General features: G+C 37.9%; 1 protein-coding gene across 23 annotated transcripts in view; it reads right to left on the bottom strand.

Annotated features, from left to right (window-relative positions):
• Nucleotides 1-12,792, bottom strand: part of mecom (MDS1 and EVI1 complex locus) — a 178,486-nt gene that overhangs the window by 71,514 nt on the left and 94,180 nt on the right. The window lies entirely within an intron of this gene.

Raw genomic sequence — 12,792 nt, 5'->3', positions numbered from 1 at the left:
TGTTGTGATTGGTCTACTCTGCTCTGATTGGTCAGACGGCCCTGTTGTGATTGGTCTTCTCTGCTCTGATTGGTCAGATGTTCATGCTGTGATTGGTCTACCCTGCTAAGATTGGTCAGAAGGCCCTGTTGTGATTGGTCTACACTGCTCTGATTGGTCAGACGGCCCTGTTGTGATTGGTCTACTCTGCTCTGATTGGTCAGATGTTCATGCTGTGATTGGTCTACTCTACTATGATTGGTCAGATGTCCATGTTGTGATTGGTCTACTCTGCTCTGATTGGTCAGACAGCCCTGTTGTGATTGGTCTACTCTGCTCTGATTGGTCAGACAGCCCTGTTGTGATTGGTCTACTCTGCTCTGATTGGTCAGATGTCCCTGTTGTGATTGGTCTACTCTGCTCTGATTGGTCAGACGGCCCTGTTGTGATTGGTCTACTGCTTACAGATCAATCCCAGTATGAGTCCTCATCCTTTTGAAATGCAAGCAAAGTGATTCCCAGGGTAGAACATGTCAACAACACAAACCAAACTCTTACAGTCTCAGCTACAACTACAGTACAGTGTTTGAGGGTGGGTCAAAGTAGACTTTGTTCGCAAGCAGTCAATGAAGACCATAGCTGGGCATTATGCAAATTTGTTACAGTGTGACGTAGGTATTAAAAGGCTTTTTAATACATTTTTCATTAAAGCTGGTCTTGACAAACAACTTCTTTTCTAGTCATTCTCATCATATTGTGTCTATATGTATGTAAATTTGTATGTACTGTTCGCTATATATAATGTTTTTTTTTTCACCATGCCAATAAAGCTATTTGAAACTTGAATGAGAGAGAGGGCTAATGTAAAGCATGACTTAAAGGACCCTTGAGACCAACTCTATCCAAACGTGTTGTCTATGCAAATGAGGCCGTTAATGACACCAGTTAATTAAAACTCATGTGATGTGGACCCCAACAACAAAACTTTCTCTCTGAGACTTATGAGCATGCTGACACATCTCTCTCTCTCTCTCTCTCTCTCTCTCTCTCTCTCTCTCTCTCTCTCTCTCTCTCTCTCTCTCTCTCTCTCTCTCTCTCTCTCTCTCTCCTCTCTCTCTCTCTCTCTCTCTCTCTCTCTCCATTCATCCACCCTCCCTCTCTCTCTCTCTCTCTCTCTCTCTCTCTCTCTCTCTCTCTCTGGCCCTAATGGATCCTCTTTATCTAGGCTGACCTAACCGTTGTCAGTGACGCTGGATTTGTGAGGTCTCTAAGTGTGCTTGGACCCAAGGGGAAACTCAGTGTGTGTGTGTCTTTTTTTTTTTTGGATGAGTTCCATTGACTCACTCTCTCTGGCCTTTTGCATTAACCCAGCATCAATGCAAATAAGAAGATGGTGTTTGAAAAGAAAGAAGGATGAGCCTCCTGCCATCTGACTGTTTAATCAAGAGAGAGAGAGAGAGAGAGAGAGAGAGAGAGGGAGAGAGAGAGATGATGATGATGATAATGATAAAGAGAAAGATGCAGGTTTGTATGGCTCTGTGAAAATGTATAAATATATTAAAAATACTATATTTAATAAAAATATATTATAAACTTAAATATGTTTATAATTTATATAGTATTTTTTCATAAAAATTTTACTTTTAGAATTTTGGTTGAGTTTTTGTCAGTTTTATTGGTTTTTTGTTTTTTTGTTTGTCTAGTTTGTATTATTTTTCAGTTATATTTAGTTATTTAGTAAATCAAGTTTAATCTAAAGCCAAATCAAAATGTTGTTGAAATAAGTTTAAAAAAAGTAAAATAAAATAATGGTTTTAGTTTATATTTATTCGATGAATTGTACATTAATTGTTAATTGTGAACATTTATCTAACATAAATGTTTGTAAATATATGTGTGTGTGTGTGTATATATAAATATATATATATATATATATATATATACACATACATACACATACACACACACATACACACCCATCTATATATATATTGTTGAAAAAAATATATATATATATATATTTATATATATATGAAAAGTTTAAAATGACATACCATAGAAAAACCTACATTGATAACCATGTTTTTGCCAAGAAGATACATTAGTACATCAACATGCCAATAAGAAGATTTGAAAAGAAAAACAGAGCATGAGCTCCCTGCCTTCAGACTGTTTAAAGAAATGAAATGAAATGAAAAGAGAGAGAGAGAGAGAGAGAGAGAGAGAGAGAGAGAGAGAGAGAGAGAGAGAGAGAGAGAGAGAGAGAGAGAGAGAGAGAGAGAGAGAGAGAGAGAGAGAGAGAGAGAGAGAGAGAGAGAGAGAGAGAGAAGGGTTTGCAGGCTCTTCCAGGCTGTTCCTATAGTCGAGAATCAATTTGCGCTGAGGGTTGTGAGTGTGTGTGTGTTCTCAGTGATTTGGCTTATTGTTGTGTCTCAATAAGTCAAGTGGGCGCTGATGGAATGCACTTGACCTTTGACCTAATCTATCCTTTCATCTGCTCTATTCTCTTCTTTATTGCCCCTTTTATCTCCCTCTCTTTTTTCCCATCCCTGGTCTGCTTCATGTCTTTTCAGCTGCTACTGTTGGGCATCAGTTTTAAAGGGACAGTTCACAATTTTCCAAAACTGAAAATTCTCTCACCATTTACTCACCCTCATGTCAATACAAAACTATATTACTTTCTTTGTTACGAAGAACATAAAAGCTGATACAATTTAAAAATACCTTTTTTTTCATGTGATGAAAGTGAATGAGGACTGGGCCTGTCAAGCTTAAAAATGACAAAAAAGTACCATGAAAGTATCATTAAAGCAACCCATTAGATTAGTTTGCTATATTACAAGTCTTTTGGTGCAAAACAATAGATTTGTGTGAGAAACAAACCAACATTTAAACAGAAAAATGTCCTTTTTTGCAAAACAAATATGCAGCTCTTGATGTTACTGATGTCTAGTCATGAGATATGAGAGAATCAACGTTGTCTTTCATCAATTTCATTCCAAAACAAAACAATTGTACGGCTTCAGAAACAAATTTAATATAGCAAACAAGTAAAATAGACTGCTTTGATTGAAATGTTTGACAAATTTGGAATCTGGCAGACTCAGTCCCCATTGCCTTACATTAAATAAATAAAACAGCGATACAGGTTTGGACTGAAATGAGAGTGAGTAAACTATCTCTTTAAAGATTCGAGAGAGATGTTTAACAGTAGAAAGACCAGGAGGAAGAGGTGTAGGAGAGAATTAAATTACAGAACAAATGTGTAAAAACACTACACAGGTGTAGAAAGATAAAAAAACGTGTGTGTGTGTGACTGAGCTCAGAAAGTGGATATGTGCTTTTTAAACGCAGCTTAACACCTTCAGCATAAAGGCAGCAGAGAAACGTGAGCCGCGTGTTAATGCGAGAGGGAATCGCAGTTCTTTTTGAGGGTCAGCTCTAATCTGGACACTTTAAACACAGGTACATGTACAAACACACAGACAAATGACAAACTCGATCAAATTACCGTATCCGATTCCCAAACTCTCCCGTTCTCCCTTCATTAAACCCATTCTACTTGTACATGGGTGTTTTTTCTCTTGCGTTCTCTTTACATTCTGCGCTTCTCAGATGCGTTCACAAAGACAGCAAAGCTGAGAAAGAAAGAGATCTTTTTCTCTTTCTCAGATAACCTCTCTCTTACTCTGTCAGTATATTTCCTCACGTTTCTGTGTTATTTTCTCCCATTTCACTCATTTAGTTTTCTTTTCATTCCTAAACCTTTTTTCTCCCCCTTCTTGTATTCTTGAAGCGGAGCGGCCCCGCTCACAGACGGCCCTGCGATCCCATCAATCACTTTAACATGCTAATTAGTGGGATTTATTTTATTCTGCAAAAAATAACACTCAGGATCCCATTACACTGCTTGCCCCGGGGCAGCAGTCTGAGAGAATGAGTGTGTGTGTGTGTGTGTGTGTGTGTGTGTGTGTGTGTGTGTGTGTGTGTGAGAGAGAGAGAAAGACAGAGTGGCTGAACACATGTGTGTGATTGTGTGTGTATAATAGGTAAAGAAGCATATGTGAGTGAATACATATTATATGGTTTCATATGTTCATATGTGTGCAAAAAAATATTTTCCCATAGATTCTTGTCTAGCTGTTTATGTCTTAACCCACAAGATATTAGGTAAATAAATAAATAAATCAATAAGTAATTATATGTATATATATATATATATATATATATATATATATATATATATATATATATATATATATATATATATACACACACATCAATTGTCGCTGTCGAGCGGAAACCTTGTATCTCCAAAAACGCTACATTTCAGGAAATGGTGTTTTCAAAGTTTATATTGTGGCTTTATATGTGGTCAGACACTTGCATGTCATTATATTATTAACATTTTACCAAAATCAAGCTCAAATGGAGTTACAAGTCTTTTGACCAGAGAATTTCAGACATGCGTTTTGTCCTTCATTAGAATTTTCATATTTGAGGCAGTAAGCTTTCATTAACTTACGGGTTATAAAGTTTACAGAAGCTACAGCATGCAGCCGCTCGGTTTTTTCTGTCATATGACCAGGAATCAAATGTTATTAAAGACGAAATTGATACACAGGCTATTTCAGACAGTATTGGCTATGACTCGATGACAAAAAGATGACAAAGACACTCTTCTCCACTCCTCAAATGCATACGGCATTAGTCTTTATATATATAGTGTTTCTCGAATAAAGAAAAAACTGTATTTATTCAAAAAACCCGTTCTTTATTAATCCTTGCATTGCAAACAAGCAGAGACGCTCCAAACTGCCTGCTGTACTTCATTCATAATAGATGTGGGCGGAGTTATGAGGTTTGACTGACAGTTTGAGGAGCCAATGGCTCCAAGCCTTTTTAATACTTTTCATTGGTTAAATATTCGCAAAGCCCACAGACAGACATAAAGTGTGACTAATAGTAATGATTTATGAGAAAGATTAAATTAAACAAAAAGACAGTCCATTGAGACTTTTTTTTTTGCACAAATATATTATCCTTTATAATTTATGTTGATTACATATATAATTAATGAACATATAAATATATTATTTTAAAATCTTTATATACAGATAACGCTTTCTTCTTAAGAAATGTTCAATAGTACTCCCATAGGAACAACAGTAAAATCACAATGACCTAATATGAGATCTCTTTCCAAAAGTGTATATCATTCTGTTATTCTGATAACAGTGGTGCTTCAAATGAATATAGCACTTAATGTTTGCACTTGCCATGGTAAAAGGCCTATTTGTAAAGGGATAGTTCTGTGATATGATAGTGTGATGGATGACAGGACCTCCTGGTATCTATCACACAATTACTTGATGTGCATTAGCATGTACGTGACAGCTCTAATCTTCCAGAATCATCTTCAGTCTCAATCTTTGCCTTTGAGCATGAGATTAATCTATTCTATAAGTGAATTAATCTGAAATGACATGGCCACTACATCTTTCCTCGTTATCTTAATTAGTCATTTATAAAGCGCTGGCTTCCTGTTCCCACAAGTTTTATGAGTGCATTACCATACGTAACAAGGACATAGCTACCGCCCAACGCACCAGCGCTCACTTTGTAGTGGCTGTCTTCCCTCTATGCTTTTTCTTGCAGCGGATTACTGCTTCACTGGAGGACTTCTTGGAAAGTCAGGAATATTCAGTGGTAATTGATTAATATATGCTAATAAGAAGTCAGATAGCTTTGCTAACAGGCTGGAGCGAATGAAACGTTTAGGTTAAAGTTACAAGGACAAAACGCCATTGAAACCAGATATGTGATTAAAAAAGAACGTTTAAGAACGTGGGTGAGTTTTTTTTTTGCAGGTTTCCAGAGAGTGCGACAGGAGAGGTGTCGCGGTTGCCGTGATGAGGTGTGTATGAAGCTTTCCATGTTTGACTGTGTGTTTCTGTATGTGGACCATGTGTGTTTCATGTGTGGAGGGTAGTGGTAGTTAAGAAGCAATACCCACTTTAACAAACACATGTAGAGAGACAGAGATTGACATTTTCCAGATCGCCAGAGTGTTTTCAGAAGCAGGGACTGTGATGACATCATTCTCATTACAGCTTCTAAAATTAAACTCAACATTACTGACACACATACAAGTGTGCACAGTGTTTGTAAATTTGGGTTAGTATATACAATGTAAGGAAAAGAATACGTAAAAGGTACTGGCAATTTTTTTTGCCAGGAAATTATCGATTAAGTTTATGGACATTTCCTTAAAGCAAAACAAAATGCATTCCTCTTGTTAACATAGAACATTGGGCCAAGGATACATTAAGCTAATCAAAAGTTAAGTTAATATAGATTTCTATTTCAAATAAATGCTGTTCTTTTGAACTTTTCAATTCATTCAAAGAATCCTGAAAAAATACATCACCGTTTCCACAAAAACATCAAGCGGTTTCAACATTTATAATAAGAAACTTTCTTGAGCAGGAAGGATCATGTGATACTGAAGACTGAATAATAAATTAAAATAGAACAAAACAAATTTAACAAGATGCATACAATTTTCCCTAACAACTGATTTAAATAATCATTTTTTGATTATTATTATTATCCTAAAATTAAATACTCAAACTTTATTTACAGGTTTATATGAAAAAAAGAAAAGAAAAAGTAAAAAAACAAAAACAACAACTCAGATTTACAGAAGCTTAAAATTACGAATAACCATAAAAACTTCACTGCATGACTATGTATGTGGGGGCGGAGCTTTGGTGCGAGACAGACGTTGACATGCGTTGTAGGCGGAGTTATTGAGATGGAGGTTTGGTCAGTGTATTTTTTTAAACACAAACACTCACACACACACAGAAACTGTGAGAGTACTATACCCAGGCCTGTCTGGCCAACACATTGTAATTTATGAGTGTTCAGAGCTGTCACGTTGAGATCTCAATTAAGCTCCCAGAACACCACAGCTGTGCGCACGCACGCACGCACGCACACACACACACACACACACAGACACACACACACACACACACACACACACACACACACACACACACACACACACACACACACACACACACACACACACACACACACACACACACACACACACTTCTGGCTCGCAGACTCTGGCACAAACTCTCAGATAACTCCTGCTGTAAATATTTGAGGCTGAAAACAAAGAGGAGTCAGGGATCCATTTAGCCAGTTTGAAAACATGACATTGTGATTAGAAGAAATGCGAGAGAGAGAGAGAGAGAGAGAGAGAGAGAGAGAGAGAGAGAGAGAGAGAGAGAGAGAGAGAGAGAGAGAGAGAGAGAGAGAGAGAGAGAGAGAGAGAGACTGGCACACAGACACTATAAACCATCCAGATTTAAAGATGAAGGCCAGGAGGAGGAAAAAAAGAGGGAGGAGAGGAGGAGAAGAGAACAAAGAGTGAGGTTCAGGGGGAAGAACTGATCAGAAAGTTTGAGAATGAAGAAATAACAATAAAAGGCAGAGAGAGGAGAGAGAGCAGAACTGAACTACTGTTTAAAATGTAATGTGATGAAAACCATATGATCTGCACACACACACACACACGATCAATACAGTAGTAAAATAACATAAAAAATGACCTTCATGTAAAGTTACTGACATAGCTAATACATGTGTGTGTGCATGCTAAATGATGTTAAGCACTAGCAGATTTGGCTGTGATAAATGATGTTAAGTAGTAAACGTGTGTGTGCACATGTATGTCGGGGTAGTTTTGGCCATTTTAAGTGATGTTACAGTACGTACTGATTGTGTGCATACTGAATGTTTGTAGCTCAGTTCCTAAACTGAGTGAGCTGCCTCGCTGTCTACTGCCGATATAGACAGCTGACTTCTAATGGGCTGTTTACATGAAACCGTTTTCAACTAAAAACGTACAACTTTTTATGCGTTTTGGACGTTCATTTACATGGCAACTGCGTTTTGGGTGGCTGAAAACGCAAAGTTTTGAAGACGGGTTTCAAAGTGCAAGTTTTTGAAAACGGTCTCCGTGTAAACGACAAAAACGTGAAACTCTGAAAACAATGATGTCGTGCACATGCGTATTACGTGTTCAGTCTATAGTGTTTCATCGCCATCTAATGGCCTTGCAGCAGAATACAGCGTTTTCGCAGATCCGTGTGAATGGGGATCGTTTTGACAATGGTGTCGTCTGTACGCGGAAAACTCAAAGGAAAAACTTGTCGTGAAAAAACATCGTTGTCGTGTAAACGTAGGCTGCATCCTAGCAATCAACAAAACTCATAAGTGCCTGATTTGTAGTGCTCTACAAAAACCACACAAAGAGTGCAAAACACACTCAATTTACTCGATTTTAGTAGTTTAAATTAGGATGTTGCACCATACTGGTATATAAAAATTAAATATATATACTATAATATGTTATATAATAGTACATAATATATTAAGTAATAGAAAAATTATGTGCGCACACACACACCCTATTGAACGATGTTGCCTTAGTATTTGGCACAATCAAGTTACTTTAAAAGATATCAATTGTCTATCTTTTGAAGCACATCTATGATGACTTAAAACTTGGCCTGAGCTCTGGGTGTGTTAAGTGATGTTAACTTCTGGATGTGCGTGTCTGGATGTGTTGAGTGATGCTGGGCAGCAGATCTCCTGTCCGCTCAGATGTCACAGCGAGTCATGCCTCTGACTGGCATTCTCCTAACCAGCTGTAATTAAGCACTGAGATACACTCGTACAGCTAACAAGCTTAATGAGGGCCTCCATTATCAAAGCCTTGAGAGACATGCCGGCAGCAAAACATTCTCATGTGTGTGAGACGGAGCATTCCAACACACACACACACACACACACACACTCATCCGATCATAGAAAAGAATAAAGAAGACATTGATTTGGAATATTAATTTGCTGTCTTTTAAAATAATAAACAAACACTTGAACAGGATACACAAAAACACGGCAGGACAGATGCAATGAGGGGTGTGTGTGCATTTGTCAGGGGTTTTATTAATGACTCTGAGCAATGAACTAGAATAATATGTATGAACTTACTCGTATTAATTCAATAATTTATGAAGCTATGAATCATCCACATAAATTAAGCAGAATGAATCGGTCCTATTATTTTTCAAATTCTGAGACGTGAAGACTTTGATTTGTGATTTACACAACTTTATACCGTCTTTAAACTGCGATACACACACACACACACACACACACACACACACACACACACACACACACACACACACACACACACACACACACACACACACACACACACACACACACACACACACACACACACACTTATGGTCAAGCGTTTCAGCCAGAGTCATAAATGCTGCATTTGTAAAAGGAGTGACTCACTCAGCTCTCTCAGTGTGTGTGTGTGTGTGTGTGTGTGTGTGTGTGTGTGTGTGTGTGGGGGTCTCCCTCAGGGCTGATGTTCCCGGGAACGCTGTGCGTTTGACGGGAATGGTAAGTTGGAATGAAGAGGGCTGGATGAAGCCCAACCACACTGGGAGTCCCAGCAGAAGAGTGTGTGTGAGTGTGTTTGCCAGGCTGGTGGTGTTATTCAGACATGAGGAAACCTCAAAGCATGAATGCTGCATAAAATGTAACCTATGAGTGACCTTATAAAACATGCACAAATATAAACACACACCCACACTGGCCGTATAAACAGCTTCACTATTTAATGATGCCTTCATTTTTTTATGCCCTTCATGTGTGTGTTCTGCTATAGATTCTCATAATTTCACATCTTACTTACTTAAAAAAAATCCATAATGTGCAAAGTCAACTTGAAATCACACTGGCAACACATTTAACTTCTGTAATCTTTGCAGGTATGATGGAATATTTAGCATAAACTTCAGAAATATGGGGCGGGACTAAATTTTTGACAATGGAGGTCATGCTAAGATTTTATTGGTCAACATTTTAATATTTAATATTAATATTTTATCTCACAAACTTTGTCTTGGTTACATCAGGAGAAAAGAAAATGGTTTCATACAGATTACAGAGATACTACATATAATTACATAAATATTATGAATTTATTTTTGTGTTTTAGAAAAATCTATACTGCGGAATTGTGCACAATAAAACCAGCTATATTTACTAAGAAAAAGGGTACATTTTAATTTCATGTTGACTTTTGCATTAATTGAAAGATAGTGAATTTCACTCATCCATACAGCCAACAACTAAGAGTGATGATGAGAAAGAATTAGTGTAAGAGGTAGTTTGGCATACAGATGAAGGAGTTTCTAAAATTAACAATACAATATAATAGATTGACATAATTTAATTTGAATCTCTCACTCTTACGTAATATAAATTATAAATTTTTTATTTATATTGTGCTTTTTAACACTTCCTCCTCTGCCTTAATAATGAAGTTATTTTAATTAAATGAAATGATTCAATGAAAATCAATAAAAGGCCTTAATTAATCTCTCTATTAACCCGTTTCTCAAAACCGTAGCTAGATTAGAAATGCACTCGCACAAACTGAAAACACTTAAAAGTGCATTTAAAACAGGACACTGACCCCATCATATTTGAATGAAGTCATCCTCTGACGCCATGCCACTACACTGGATTTCTGAAATCACAAAGTCCTATACCGAGACATTTCAAAAGCTCTTTACACCAAGTCTTACATTCAAACATAACAGGTGCATCATATCGCATTCATGGCCTCTTTCTCAGCATCTGCACAATCCAGCCTCTTCAGAGATAATGGGTGTGTGTGTGGATGTATTGACCTGTCAGTGGTAAATCCAGCATTAAGCCCATCTCCATGCGGAGACTTTAATGAACTCCCTCTGCTGTGCGCGAGGAGCGGGAATGTCTCCAGCACTAAATCTCTCTCCTCATGCGCTCTTTAACACCATCTGATTTATCTCTCGCACCTCACTAACAAAAGAGACGGAACAAGAGACAAGAGAAGAGGAACGGGGGGGACGAGGGGTTCTTTTGATGCTTTGATTATTTATGAGAGCAGACGAAATAATGGGGAATCATCATTACTGCGGTGTAAAGAGCATGTTTATGTGCGAGTTTGTCAAGGAGAGACGTTCCCCGCTACTGTACGCTGGCCACAGCGACCCAGTCGTGACCCTGGTCTGTTGTCATGGCAGCGGGTTCAGGCTGTGCAGCCCGTTTTGGTGGGGTTAAAGGTCAAAGGTCAAAGAGATGCTAAAGAGGCGCTGTTACACAGACAGTGAAATAATACGGACATACAGAGCATCCCTATTCACACTACAATAAATATTCTTCAGATTTACCTAGATGTGACATGTGAGATTATTACAATGTGATAATTCTGTTGTTAGTAAAATCAAAGTCAAATTTTAGTGACAAAATTCATATTATGATTAATAATGTAACCGTTTAGGAATTCTACACACGTTTTGTGGAGGCGAGTTTAAACAGTGCCACCACGAGTTCATGACCCTCACATGACCCCACATGAACCTGTTTTTATTGTGAGAATGTAAAAGAACTCTCTCTCTCCTCCATTAAAGGAACAGTTTACAGAAACTTGAAAAACGACCTTAAAGGATTAATTCACTTCAGAATTTAAATTTCCTGATAATTTACTCACCCCCATGTCATCCAAGATATTCATGTCTCTCTCTTCAGTCGAAAAGAAATGAAGGTTTTTGAGGAAAACATTCCAGGTTTTCTCTCCATATAGTGGACTTCAACGGTTATAAATGATTTGAAGGTCCAAATTGCAGTTTCAATGCAGCTTTAAAGGCCTCTACACGATCCCAGCCGAGGAATAAGGGTCTTATCTAGCCAAACCATTGGTCATTTTCTATAAAATGACCGATGTCCACATCCATCACGTTGAAAAGGTCAGGCGGTAACCTGATGTAGGCGGAAAATGTAGAGTAGGGTGAAAAACTCCATCTCAATTTCTCCCCCAACTTCAAAATTTTAATTCTGAAGTGAAATAATTCTTTAAAGGTGCAATGTGTAAAAAATTTGAGTATCCTTTAACAGAAAAGCAATATGACATCCATAACTATGTTTTCAGTGGTGTATAAAGAACTTACTTAATAAACCGTGATGTTTTTATTACCTTAGAATGAGACATTTATATCTACATAACCGCGGGAATCCCCTTCTATGAAGGTCAACATATTGTGACGTCATGTTTCTACCGTAGCCGACAGCGAACAAACCGCGCTACAGAGCGCGTTTCGTCACTACCTTGAAAGAGAAGCAGCAGAAAGCTAGAAGCTACCCATAAACACCGTGAGTAGTGACTTTTCCCTTGTCAGTGGTGTAAAATATGTAGTTGGATTGCTTCATGTAACTTAGTTCTTCTCCCTCGCTGTGTTATGGGTTTGCTATGTGGGGGGAAATGTGCTGCACGTTCGTGAGACAGCTGATTAGTACTCTTGTCATTGACCGTAAAACAGTAACGTTACAGGAATCACCAACCCGTCGATCTTGGAAGCATTTTAAGTCGATTGCGAAGAGTTTTCAAAATCAGAGAAAAAAAGCCTATTGTGTGTAGTAAATGGTGTCTAGGGGATGCGGAGGCGCGCGCGCTGTACAATCAAGGCTTTACCCAGCTTTAACCAGCTCAGCCACAGTAACAGTTCATATTGAGCCAGCTAAACTTTTACTTTCCTGTTAGAAACAATATATGGTTGCATAGTTTCATGTGGTTCTTCTCCCTCGCTGTATTATGGGTTTGCTATGTGGGGGGAAATGTGCTGGTTACGTTTGTGAGACAATCAGCTGATTACTATTATTATA

Source organism: Siphateles boraxobius, unplaced genomic scaffold (genome assembly GCF_051911475.1).
Source record: "Siphateles boraxobius isolate OS27281-9 unplaced genomic scaffold, OSU_SipBor_1 6, whole genome shotgun sequence".
In the NCBI taxonomy this organism is placed as follows: Eukaryota; Metazoa; Chordata; class Actinopteri; order Cypriniformes; family Leuciscidae; genus Siphateles; species Siphateles boraxobius.
This window is presented reverse-complemented; position numbering and strand designations above follow the sequence as displayed.